Here is a 13,660-nt window from a genome sequence, read left to right on the forward strand (position 1 = left end):
ACCACATATATAATAACAACCAAATATACTTAAACTAAGGAAATGGACTGTGACTAAATTCAAGAGTGCGTCTGGTGTGAGACTATGTGAAGCAGTTATCTGTTGAGTGTTACTGGGAGGTGTTGTTCCAAACTCGGAAGTCCAAGAGGGCGAGGCTGATCTGGGAAGTCCGTATGGCAGGCAAAAGATCCAGGGCAAGAGAGACAGGTATCAGAGTCCGTGTCCACGCGAGGAGGTGGAGATCCGGGAAGGCAGTCGAGATCCAGGGGGAGTCCAAGGGAGCGAAACACACAGCTCGAGACCAAGGCGACGGAAGAAGACACTGCGGGGCACAAGGGAGAAGACAGTGGACAAATGAGCATGGAAGCGGGAGGACACTGAATGCGAGAATGCACAAGGAAAGCCAAATACAGGACAGTTTACTGTAACAGGGAACAGAAGATTAAGTTCCGGCGAGGATCCTTGGCTCCACTAGTCTTTATTCAGCTCGCCCTCATCAGTCCCAGGTGTGCTGATTGCCGGCGACTGATTGCAGCTGTTCGCTGCCGCCGGTTTGCCAAAGACCCTAAGAGGTGAATCAGGGGAAAAAACAGGATGCCAAAGACCCAAACAAGTGAATTTGATTTTTTTTTTAAACAGGATACCAAGGACCCTAACAGGTGAATTTGATTTTAAAAAAATAAAAATTTAAAACAGGATACCAAAGACCCTAACGGGTGAATTTGATTTTATAAAAAATAAATACAATTAAAAATTTAAAAAAACAGGATACCAAAGACCCTAACAGGTGAATTTGATTTTTTTTTTTTTTAATTAAAATAAAAAAAAAACAGGATACCAAAGACCCTAACAGGTGAATTTGATTTTTAAAAATAAAAATTTAAAATAAAAAAAAAAACAGGATACCAAAGACCCTAACAGGTGAATTTGATTTCTTTTTTTAAATAAAAAAAAACAAAACAAAAAAAAACAGGGTGCCAAAGACCCAAGCAGGTGAAATTGATATAAAAAAAATAATTTTAAAAACAGGATGCCAAAGACCCAAAAAGGTGCATTTGATTTTTTTTTAAAACAGTATGCCAAAGACCCAAACGGGTGAATAGGGGGGGGGAAACAGGATACCAAAGACCCTGACAGGTAAATTGGATAAAAACAGGATGCCAAAAACTCAAACAGGTGAATCATATGAAAAAAAGGACACCAAAGGCCCTAACAGGTGAATTTGATTTTTTTTTAAATAATAATATTTTTTTTTTTAAAAACAGGATACCAAAGACCCTAACAGGTGAATTTGATTTCTTTTTTTAAATTAAAAAAACAAAAAAAAAACAGAGTGCCAAAGACCCAAGCAGGTGAAATTGATATAAAAAAAAATTTTTAAAAACAGGATGCCAAAGACCCAAACAGGTGCATTTGATTTTTTTTTTTAAACAGTATGCCAAAGACCCAAACAGGTGAATAGGGGGGAAAACAGGATACCAAAGACCCTGACAGGTAAATTGGATAAAAACAGGATGCCAAAAACCCAAACAGGTGAATCATATGAAAAAAAGGATACCAAAGACCCTAACAGGTGAATTTGATACAAAAAAACAGGCTGCCAAAGACCCAAACAGTTGAATGGTTTACACTTGGACTCGACCTAGAGCAGGGGTCAAAAAGCCAATCACACAATTATCAGCCTCACGTTCAGCATGTTTACTTCTAATTGTTGTCGTGTTGTTCACACAACAAACAGGGCGGTGCGTGTGGGCGTGGTCGTCATGGCGACGTCACACACGCTCTGTGAGACACTTTTCATGTGCTCCTCCTGTCAGGTGTTGACTGAGGTGATGGAGGTGCTTGTTGGCAACATGGAGCCTCCTGGGACAGCGTCCACAGGGCCTGTCACTTCCTGTCACTCACACACACACACACACACACACACACACACACACACACACACACACACACACACACACACACACACACACACACACACACACACTTGTATTTGTTACCTTCTTGAGACCTGAGAAAAATGCCTCCCTCTTTAGGACCAGCCTTTCTAGATATATAATGAAGTGTATTTACAACATTAATAATATATACATACTATGCAAATATAAAAAAAGCTTGTTGTGAAAAATGAGTTGGAATTTCACAAGAAAAACTTAGTAGTATTATAATAAAAGTCGTCATTTTACTCAACGCAAGTCAAAATTTTACGAGAAAAAACGAATATTTGTGCAATATTACGATAAAAGTTGGAATTTTACTCAATAACAGTCGCAGTTTTACAAGAAAAGCTTAACATTTTGGCAACTTTGTGAAAAGAGTCGTCATTTTACTCGACAAAAGTCACAATTTTATAAGAAAAATGTAAAATGTTGGCAATGTTATAATAATAATCAGAATTTTACTCAGCAAAATTATGACAGAAGTCATCATTTCACTGAAAAAATGTCCCTATTTTACAAGAACAACAAAAAAATTGGCAATATTGTGATAAAAGTCAGAATTTTATATGACAAATGTCACCATTTTGCATTGAAAAGTACTCATTTGACATAAATAAGTTATAATTTTATGAGGAAAATATTGCAATATTACAGAAACAGAAAGAATATGAGAAATTGTTCCCAATTTTATGAGAAAAAAGTCAACACACTGAGAAAAAGACTGCTTTTAGTTTTAAAAAAAAATTGAGAATTGTTTGTAATTGATTTTGAATCTTCATTAATGACTTCAAGTTATTACAGTATGTCTCTATATACATATACATTTTGGCCAAAGGGAGTGCATTTAAATGTTTTAAAAATCCTGACTTTGGAGCAATGTTCACGGACTCTAGTATTTGGCTCTCTATTAGATGCAATGTTATTGGGACCATGAATTATGTCCTCACTTGTTCACACCTCCTCATATGGAAGATACTTTTCTTTCTCGGTGTCTCAAGAAGGGTAGCAATACACGAACACACACACACACACACACACACACACACACACACACACACACACACACACACACACACACACACACACACACACACACACACACACTATTTAACCTCTGTTCCACTTCTCTCTCCCTCTTCAAAGCCTCCCTGCCTATGTTGTTCCTGGGCTCCACAGAGAAGATCCGACAGGCCTCATGGTCGTTTATTCATGCAGGCGGCGAGTAACCCCGCCCTCTTATTAAAGATGCATGAACTCTGGAGATGGAAATTAATTTGGGAATGTTTTATCCCCTCCCCCTTTCCTTTCCCCCCACGCTGGCTCTTTGAATGTTGTAGTCTGCAGTTATTTCTATATAATACACGAGTGCACCTGCTGCTCGTCCCCTTGATCTTCCTCTGCAGGAGAACAACTCTGGCCCAAACGCAGAAAGTTGAGAAGGAGTTAGCCTGAAGCTTCTATCATGCATGAATATTTAGTGGGGTATTAAAGTGAATTATTCATGAAGATGTGCAACAGGACACTGCAGCACCTTCCACTCATGACCACCTCCACGCCACTTCCCACTGACCCTGCACCTGTTCAGGTGAGAGCGTCTGCAAAAGCACACTCAAATAAAGAAAATAAAAAACATCCGGGTTGCGGAAGTCACCAGAAAGTTCATCTTTCCAGTTGTTTTTCACTCGGGGAAATCTTTTTGAAGTGCGGAGTCTTTATTGTTGTTGTTGCGGAGATGAAGAGTTACTTGCAGTCCGTCTTTGTCTTCCTGCCTCCTCAACACTTCTCTTCCACAAAATGCTGCCAGCTCAGAAAAGCACATCATCATCAAAAAGTCAACAGAGCGTTGGAGAACTTCCAAGAAGTAGTCGGACTGCAGCAGGTGAGGGAAGGTGCAAGTTGATCAAAGTGTCTGTTTTCGAATCCTCCACGCCCTTTTAGCACTGGAGCTTTTTCAAAAATGTGTCAAAATGGACAAAAAGTTTAACTATGGTTTGTGTGAGAAGACAAACATGACACAAACATTCCAGAGTGTTACAAATCTCACTCTTTATATTAAACAGGATTCAGTATTTGGCGAACGCCGTTTTGTCCTACTCATTTTGGCTGCCCTTGAACGCACCGTGGTTTGTTTACATGTACAACAGAAAGACGTGTTTAATGCCACTCCTTATTTGTCTCGTTTTGTGCACCAAATGTTTGATACTGTGCATGAATGCATAAAGTTATTGACCTGTGTGGAGTGCTAATCAGGCATGATTAGTCAGTGCATGACTTGGAATGTTGTAGTCTGCAGTTATTTCTATATAATACACGAGTGCACCTGCTGCTCGTCCCCTTGATCTTCCTCTGCAGGAGAACAACAACTCTGGCCCAAACGCAGAAAGTTGAGAAGGAGTTAGCCTGAAGCTTCTATCATGCATGAATATTTAGTGGGGTATTAAAGTGAATTGCTCATGGAGCCAGCGATGAAGATGTGCAATCCATGCTAACATGCTATTTAGGCTAACTCTATGTACATATTGCATCATTATGCCTCGTTTGTAGCTATATTTTTAATTTCCTTGACTTACGTCCTCTCTGTATTTAATTTATATTTGCATGTCTCATGACACATTATCTGTATGTCATATTGGCTGCATTTCTGATAGTTGTTTGTGTGCTACGTTGTTCCAGACCACAGCAAACGTTATCATTTTTGTTCCAGACCACAGAAAATGTTGTCATGTTGTTCCAGACCACAGCAAATGTTGTCATGTTGTTCCAGACCACAGCACACATTGTCATGTTGTTCCAAACCACAGCAAACGTTACCATTTTGTTCCAGACCACAGAAAATGTTGCCATGTTGTTCCAAACCACAGGAAACGTCACCATGTTGTTCTAGACCACAGCAAACGTTGTCATTTTGTTCCAGACCACAGCAAATGTTGTCGTGTTGTTCCAGACCACAGCAAACGTTATCATTTTGTTACAGATCACGGCAAATGTTGCCATGTTGTTCCAGACCACAGCAAACGTTACCATTTTGTTACAGACCACTGCAAATGTTGCTATGTTGTTCCAAACCACAGGAAACGTCACCATGTTGTTCAAAAAACCACAGCAAACGTTATCATTTTGTTCTAGACCACAGCAAATGTTGTCATGTTGTTCCAGGCCACAGCAAACATTGTCATGTTGTTCCAGACCACAGCAAACATTATAATTTTGTTCCAGACCACAGCAAATGTTGTCATGTTGTTCCAGGCCACAGCAAACATTGTCATGTTGTTCCAGACCACAGCAAACATTATCATTCTGTTCCAGACCACGGCAAATGTTGTCATGTTATTTCAGACCACAGCTAACGTTACCATTTTGTTACAGACCACGGCAAATGTTGCCATGTTGTTCCAAACCACAGGAAACGTCACCATCTTGTTCAAAAAACCACAGCAAACGTTATAATTTTGTTCCAGACCACAGCAAATGTTGTCATGTTGTTCCAGACCACAGCAAACGTTATAATTTTGTTCCAGACCACAGCATATGTTGTCATGCTGTTCCAGACCACAGCAAACATTGCCATGTTGTTCCAGACCACAGGAAACGTTACCATGTTGTTCCAGACCACAGCAAACGTTATAATGTTCATTTGTGTTGTTGTTGTGTCATTCCTTTAATAACGACTTCCTGTCAGTCACTTGTGTGTTGTTGTTGTGTCATTCCTTTAACAAAACCACCAATCACTAATACTGCGCCAAAAAGAGCCTCCATTTCTTATAATTACACATTTTGAAGGATTCCAACAATATTTGAATTCAATTTGAATGTATTTCTTATTTTAACTAATTATATATGTGTGTATATATATGTGTATAAACGTGTATTTGTGTGTGTGTGTGTATATGTATATATGTGTGTATGTATATATTTACATGCATGTTTACACATATATGTGAAAATGTGTATATGTATGCATATATACATACATATATACTGTATAAATATATGTGTGTATATATATATGTGTGTGTGTGTATATTTGTCTATATGTGTGTGTATAAACGTGTATATATGCGTATATACTGTATGTGTGTGTATACGTGTATATATGTGTTTATATGTACATGTGTATATATATATATATATATGTTGTGTGTATATATGTGTATATATATACATATATATGTATAAATGTGTATATACATGTGTTTGTGTATATACAGTATGTGTGTGTATACGTGTATATATGTGTTTATATGTATATGTTGTGTGTATATAGGTGTGTGTGTGTGTGTGTGTGTATATTTGTATATGTATACAAATATATGTATTTATATATGTATATGTGTGTATATATATATATATATATATATATATATATATATATATATATATATATATATATATATATATACATACATGCGTGTATGTACATATATGTGAATATGTGTATATGTATGCATATATACAGACATATATACTGTATAAATATATGTGTGTATATATGTGTGTGTGTGTGTGTATATATATGTCTATATGTGTGTGTATAAATGTGTATATCTGTGTATATACTGTACGTGTGTGTATACGTGTATGTATGTGTTTATATGTACATGTGTGTATATATAAATGTTGTATATATATGTGTGCGTGTGTGTATATTTGTGTATATATATACATATATATGTATAAATGTGTATATACATGTGTTTGTGTATATACAGTATGTGTGTGTATACGTGTATATATGTGTTTATATGTATATGTGTGTGTGTATATATATGTTGTGTGTATATAGGTGTGTGTGTGTGTGTGTATATTTGTATATGTATACAAATATATATATTTATATATGTATATGTGTGTATCTATATATATATATCTATATATATATATATATATATATAGATATATATATATACATGTATGTATGTACATATATGTGAATATGTGTATATGTATACAGTATCTGTATATGTATACATATATATACATACATATATACTGTATGAATATATGTGTGTATAGAGGGGTGTATATGTGTGTTGCGTATACACTGTATGTGTGTGTATACATGTATGTATGTGTTTATATGTGTACATGTGTATATATAGGTTGTGTATATATATGTATAAATGTGTGCATGTGTGTGTATATATGTGTATATATATATACATGTATATATCTGTGTATATATGTATATGTGTGTATCTATATATATACGTATATACATGTATGTATGTATGTACATATATGTGAAATGTGTATATGTATACAGCATGTGTATATGTATACATATATATATATGTATATGTATATATATATGTATGTATGTATATTGTTGTAAGGCCTACTAATGACTTTGCTCCACTATGGCCACTATCTATATGTTAGTAGTCAGCTCCTCTTTGCTCCCCTCATTCAGAGTCGAGTGTCCCTCAAACAAAAAGTCCCACTGAGGAATATTTAGTGTGGCGGTCCTGACTAATGAAATGAAGACTGCAGTCTGTGATATTTGTCTAGTAAATGATTATGACAGCAGACGTTTGTGCTGCTGTGCAGGATCTGAAGTTGGAGCGGGAGCAGCTGGCTTTGACCTTTGACCTGCGGTCACTCACCCACAGCTCATTTACATAACTGCATCTTTCATGAGGTGTGCTCAATAACTAATCTATACTGTATAGGCACCGCACTGTGCACGTGTGTGTGTGTGCACGTGTGTGTGTGTGTGCACGTGTGTGTGTGTGTGTGTGTGTGTGTGTGTGTGTGTGTGTGTGTGTGTGTGTGTGTGTGTGTGTGTGTGTGTGTGTGTGTGTGTGTGTGTGTGTGTGTGTGTGTGTGTGTGTGTCTTTTTGGAGGACCTGCCTGGACAATGAACACAAGTACAACTGGTGTAATATTGTACATGTTTTACTTTCTTTTAGGTCATGTTGTATTTGTTTATGCACGTTGTCATGGTGACGGTAGTGCAATGTCTTTTAGTTTGACTTCTGGACCTCGTCAGCCTTTCCACGTAACATCCTCACCCTGGAAGGATGCTGGATTTGCAATCCCGTAAAGTCCAGATGTGCATGGGAGCTTCTGGTGGAGACACTTTAGCCAGCTGAAAAGCACCATCATGAGGCAGATAGGTGATAAAGATAGGTGACAAAGTTAGGTGACAAAGATAGGTGACAAAGGTGACAAAGTTAGGTGACAAAGATAGGTGACAAAGATAGGTGACAAAGTTAGGTGACAAAGATAGGTGACAAAGATAGGTGACAAAGTTAGGTGACAAAGTTAGGTGACAATGTTAGGTGACAAAGATGGGTGACAAAGTTAGGTGACAAAGTTAGGTGACAAAGTTAGGTGACAAAGTTAGGTGACAAAGATAGGTGACAAAGTTAGGTGAAAAAGTTAGGTGACAAAGATAGGTGACAAAGTTAGGTGACAAAGTTAGGTGACAAAGATAGGTGACAAAGTTAGGTGACAAAGATAGGTGACAAAGTTAGGTGACAAAGATAGGTGACAAAGTTAGGTGACAAAGATAGGTGACAAAGGTGACAAAGTTAGGTGACAAAGATAGGTGACAAAGATAGGTGACAAAGTTAGGTGACAAAGATAGGTGACAAAGATAGGTGACAAAGTTAGGTGACAAAGTTAGGTGACAATGTTAGGTGACAAAGATGGGTGACAAAGTTAGGTGACAAAGTTAGGTGACAAAGTTAGGTGACAAAGTTAGGTGACAAAGATAGGTGACAAAGTTAGGTGAAAAAGTTAGGTGACAAAGATAGGTGACAAAGTTAGGTGACAAAGTTAGGTGACAAAGATAGGTGACAAAGTTAGGTGACAAAGATAGGTGACAAAGTTAGGTGACAAAGATAGGTGACAAAGTTAGGTGACAAAGATAGGTGACAAAGGTGACAAAGTTAGGTGACAAAGATAGGTGACAAAGTTAGGTGACAAAGTTAGGTGACAAAGATAGGTGACAAAGATAGGTGACAAAGTTAGGTGACAAAGATAGGTGACAAAGTTAGGTGACAAAGTTAGGTGACAAAGTTAGGTGACAAAGATAGGTGACAAAGTTAGGTGACAAAGGTAGGTGACAAAGTTATGTGACAAAGTTAGGTGACAAAGTTAGGTGACAAAGATAGGTGACAAAGTTAGGTGACAAAGTTAGGTGACAAAGATAGGTGACAAAGATAGGTGACAACGTTAGGTGACAAAGATAGGTGACAAAGTTATGTGACAAAGTTAGGTGACAAAGTTAGGTGACAAAGATAGGTGACAAAGTTAGGTGACAAAGATAGGTGGCAAAGTTAGGTGACAAAGATAGGTGACAAAGTTAGGTGACAAAGATAGGTGACAAAGTTAGGTGACAAAGATAGGTGACAAAGTTAGGTGACAAAGTTAGGTGACAACTTTAGGTGACAAAGATAGGTGACAAAGTTAGGTGACAAAGTTAGGTGACAAAGATAGGTGACAAAGTTAGGTGACAAAGATAGTTGACAAAGTTAGGTGACAAAGTTAGGTGACAAAGATAGGTGACAAAGTTAGGTGACAAAGATAGGTGACAAAGTTAGGTGACAAAGATAGGTGACAAAGTTAGGTGACAAAGATAGGTGACAAAGGTGACAAAGTTAGGTGACAAAGATAGGTGACAAAGATAGGTGACAAAGTTAGGTGACAAAGATAGGTGACAAAGATAGGTGACAAAGTTAGGTGACAAAGTTAGGTGACAATGTTGGGTGACAAAGATAGGTGACAAAGTTAGGTGACAAAGTTAGGTGACAAAGTTAGGTGACAAAGATAGGTGACAAAGTTAGGTGACAAAGTTAGGTGACAAAGTTAGGTAACAAAGTTAGGTGACAAAGATAGGTGACAAAGTTAGGTAACAAAGTTAGGTGACAAAGTTAGGTGACAAAGTTAGGTAACAAAGTTAGGTGACAAAGATAGGTGACAAAGTTAGGTGACAAAGATAGGTGACAAAGTTAGGTGACAAAGATAAGCTTGTGGCATCGTATTCAAAAAGACTGGAGGCTGGAATCGCTGCCAAAGGTGCATCAGGTAAGTATTGACAAAGGCTGTAGATACGCCATGGAAACATGCATGACACGGCGGGTGGGGGACCGGTACTTTTTAGAGGCGGTATAGTAAAGTACCGAATATGATTCATTACTATAGTAATACCAGTATACCGTACAACCCTAATAGTTACACATTATTTTGACAGAACTCCACTAATTGATAGCCTTGGACTTTCCCCCAGCCTGGTGAACACTGGTCTGACCATGGACTCCTTGACCCAGTGGACTGGTCTGCTCTTCTACTGTGACTTTAAGGTTTTACTACTTAGGTATAAAATACTACACGGTCTAGCTCCATCCTATCTTGCTGACTGTATTGTACCATATGTCCCGGCAAGAAATCTGCCTTCAAAGAACTCCGGCTTATTAGTGATTCCCAGAGCCCAAAAAAAGTCTGCGAGCTATAGAGCGTTTTCTATTGGGGCTCCAGTACTCTGGAATGCCCTCCCGGTAACAGTTAGAGATGCTACCTCAGTAGAAGCATTTAAGTCCCATCTTAAAACTCATTTGTATACTCTAGCCTTTAAATAGAGCCCCCTTTTTTAGAACAGTTGATCTGCCGTTTTCTTTTCTCCTTTGCCCCCTCGCTGGGTTATTCCGGTTCCGGTGACCATGGATGAGATGCTGGCTGTCCAGAGTTGGGACCCGGGGTGGACCGCTCGCCTGTGCATCGGTTGGGGACGTCTCTGCGCTACTGACCTGTCTCCGCTCGGGATGGTCTCCTGCTGGCCCCACTATGGACTGGACTCTCACTGTTATTTGGATCCACTAGGGACTGTACTTAGAGGGGGGGTTACCCACATATGCGGTCCCCTCCAAGGTTTCTCATAGTCATTCACATCGACGTCCCTTGTGTGGGCGCTGTGCCGAGGATGTTGTTGTGGCTTGTGCAGCCCTTTGAGACTTTTGTGATTTAGGGCTATATAAATAAACATTGATTGATTGATTGATTGAAAGAGCGAATCCTTCTTCACCCGGGGCTGGCTTGCCTGTGGGAGTGACATTTACTTACCTGTGACCTGTTTGAAATAAACGCTTGTGAAATCTCCCAAGAGACGGGACCTGTGACTGTTCGACAAAAGTGTATGGTCGTCCAACAGGGTCATCTGGAAATGTCCGCAGGTTGACCCCTCCTGCAACAACGCACCTGGCAGGCAGAATTCCTTTGAGTTCTGCGCCAAAAGATCACGATCATTGTTCTAAATCTCAGGTTGCGTACCAAGTTCCTGGGGTGGAAAAGAGACCGTTGTTGAGTCAGCGTATTCCACTGGACGACGCAGAACTCGGAAGGCATCAAAGTTACAATTTTTCTTGAATATTAGTTCAGTTTGATGCTTGAAAGATATTCATTCTGTTTCCATGAGTCCGTACGAGTAGACCGCGTCCAACTAACTGGTTTCTAAGGCTTCACTGCGCAGTCAGGTCTTCTGTCGTTGGTCATCAGGAGAACTGATGGGCTGAAACTAGCACAAACATGTTCAGGTTACCTTTGCTAGTCAATGACCTTTCAGACTGTGTAAGCAATACGTGTTGTTTGTGGCGTGTTCAACGATGTATTTCACCGCTGTTCCTACCCACACAACCACTGTCACCTCTGTGCTCTTTTCTTTACAATCCAAACGAATAAATGTCACACCGAGATCCTTTCATCACCCTCACGCTTCCCGCCGGTGGCACATTGTTTAAGCCTGGTTAGCAAGGAGGAAAATCTGGCCGTTCGTAGCAGCTCGATGACCCCTGCAGCTCTTATCAGGTGAAGGGGGTTTTGATTAGTGTTAATGGCTGGGACTAAATAACCCTCATCCATTGGCTACACCATTTATAAATATATATATACCTTTGTGTGTGTGTGTGTGTGTTCGGCTCAAGGGCATGCTAGCAATTCATCATGCTGGGCAAGCTATATTCGCTTAGCGGAGATGAACACGTTGTGTGTCTCACCCTGCACCCCAAACTGCAGTCCTGGTCCAGATTGTTTGCACCCTTGAAACTCAGGGGTCGAGAATAGGTGGACATAAAAAGCCAACGACAATGTGTGATAGAAACACATAAACAAATTGGGCAACATAACCACAACAAAACGCTACCACCGACATTGTCACTGTGTCGTTTTAGTCCAATGACAGCCTTGTATCGCCACATCACGATAAGTTAAAGGTATGCATTTCAAATGTGGCGACCAATGAAAACATGTTTGATAACCTTTTCACAAAGCTAAGGAACCAAGACTCAACTTCACTCTTTTGGAGAATTGCTTGTATCAAGGCCGGCCCGTGGCATAGGCCGTATAGGCAAATGCTAAGGGCGCCGTCCATCAGGGGGCGCCACGCCAGTGCCACAAATGTTGGAGGGAAAAATAAATAAATAAATAAAAGTTGGTACTATTATTTCTAAATACAAAAAATAATCCCACGTTAATTAAAATGCAAAGTAAAGCCACGTCAAAAAATCAACACAAGATGTCAAAACGGCCAAAACTGTCAGGTGCCCAGGGAAGAAAAAGGAGAAAAGAAGAGGAGGCGAAACGAGAAAAAGACAGAGGTAGCAGGTAGGTAACATTAGCCTACCTGAAATTATTTGTCTGTTACAGAATGTGATAGTAACCTGGCTTTTTAGCATTAAGCTAATGCTACATGATTCGGCAATTGCTAATCAATAAATAGCTAGTTCTGTTTTAACGTCGTGTTAATATTGTGGAGGGGGCTAAATTGTTATGGAAAATAATAATGTAACGTTAGGTAATTACAGTACTCCCACCTTACATTCCTCAGGGACATTTGTATTAGATCTTTTAAGCAGGTGTTTTTTGTTTACATTGTTATTGCCTTCTGGTTAGCTAATGTTTGCCCTGCAGGTAATAGTCACTTTTCCACCCCTTTATATATTAGGTATAGTTGTAAGACTAGTTGTTAAAGTGCACATCATTAATGTTAATTAAGCAATATCACATGAGAGGGAATGCTGTTTTTTAATTTGAGCACTGCTGGGATTCGGTTAAAGATAATCATAACATAACATTCTCATATAATATGTTAATTTGCTTTCTTTAAGTAAAAAAAGGTCAAAGACAAAGCTATTCGGTTTCTTGTGAGTATATACACTTCACTGCCAATGTGGGGGGGCGCCACCTAAAATCTTGCCTAGGGCGCCAGATTGGTTAGGGCCAGGCCTGGCTTGTATTCAGTATAAAATCTACAATATTTCCCTTCGAATGGGTTGTACTTGTATTGCACTTTTCTACCTTCAGGGAATTAAAGCGCTTTTGACACTATTTCACACACACACACGTTGTAGTCATGTGTGTGTGTGAATGGGTGAATTTGAATAAATACACAAATACAACTTTTTTTCAGTCATAAATACAATCATGAGTTTACTGGAGGAATGAAAGATCCTCCGTACACTCTGCTGTTTTTGAAGATCCAGTGACAAAAACCGTAACTCTGCCGTTTTTAGGAATCTGTTGGAAAACGTCAAAGATCATCTACTGTATGACAGGAACATTGCTTTTTTGACGACTGACTGAAACAACTGATCTACAGCACATGACAAGTGGTGTCTTTGTGTTCACAAAGGAGGTAATGTAGGGTTGCCTTCTTCTCCTTCATTGGTTGTTCACTATTACCTCATAGTAGTAGTAGTAGTAGTGTGTGTACGTGTGAGTGTGTA

General features: G+C 39.0%; 1 pseudogene; it reads right to left on the reverse strand.

Moving 5' to 3' along the window:
- Nucleotides 1-471: 471 nt before the first annotated feature.
- LOC133630535 (NEDD4-like E3 ubiquitin-protein ligase WWP1) overlaps nt 472-13,660 on the reverse strand; it is a 79,085-nt pseudogene continuing 65,896 nt past the window's right edge.

Source organism: Entelurus aequoreus, linkage group LG15 (assembly GCF_033978785.1).
Source record: "Entelurus aequoreus isolate RoL-2023_Sb linkage group LG15, RoL_Eaeq_v1.1, whole genome shotgun sequence".
Taxonomy (NCBI): Eukaryota; Metazoa; Chordata; class Actinopteri; order Syngnathiformes; family Syngnathidae; genus Entelurus; species Entelurus aequoreus.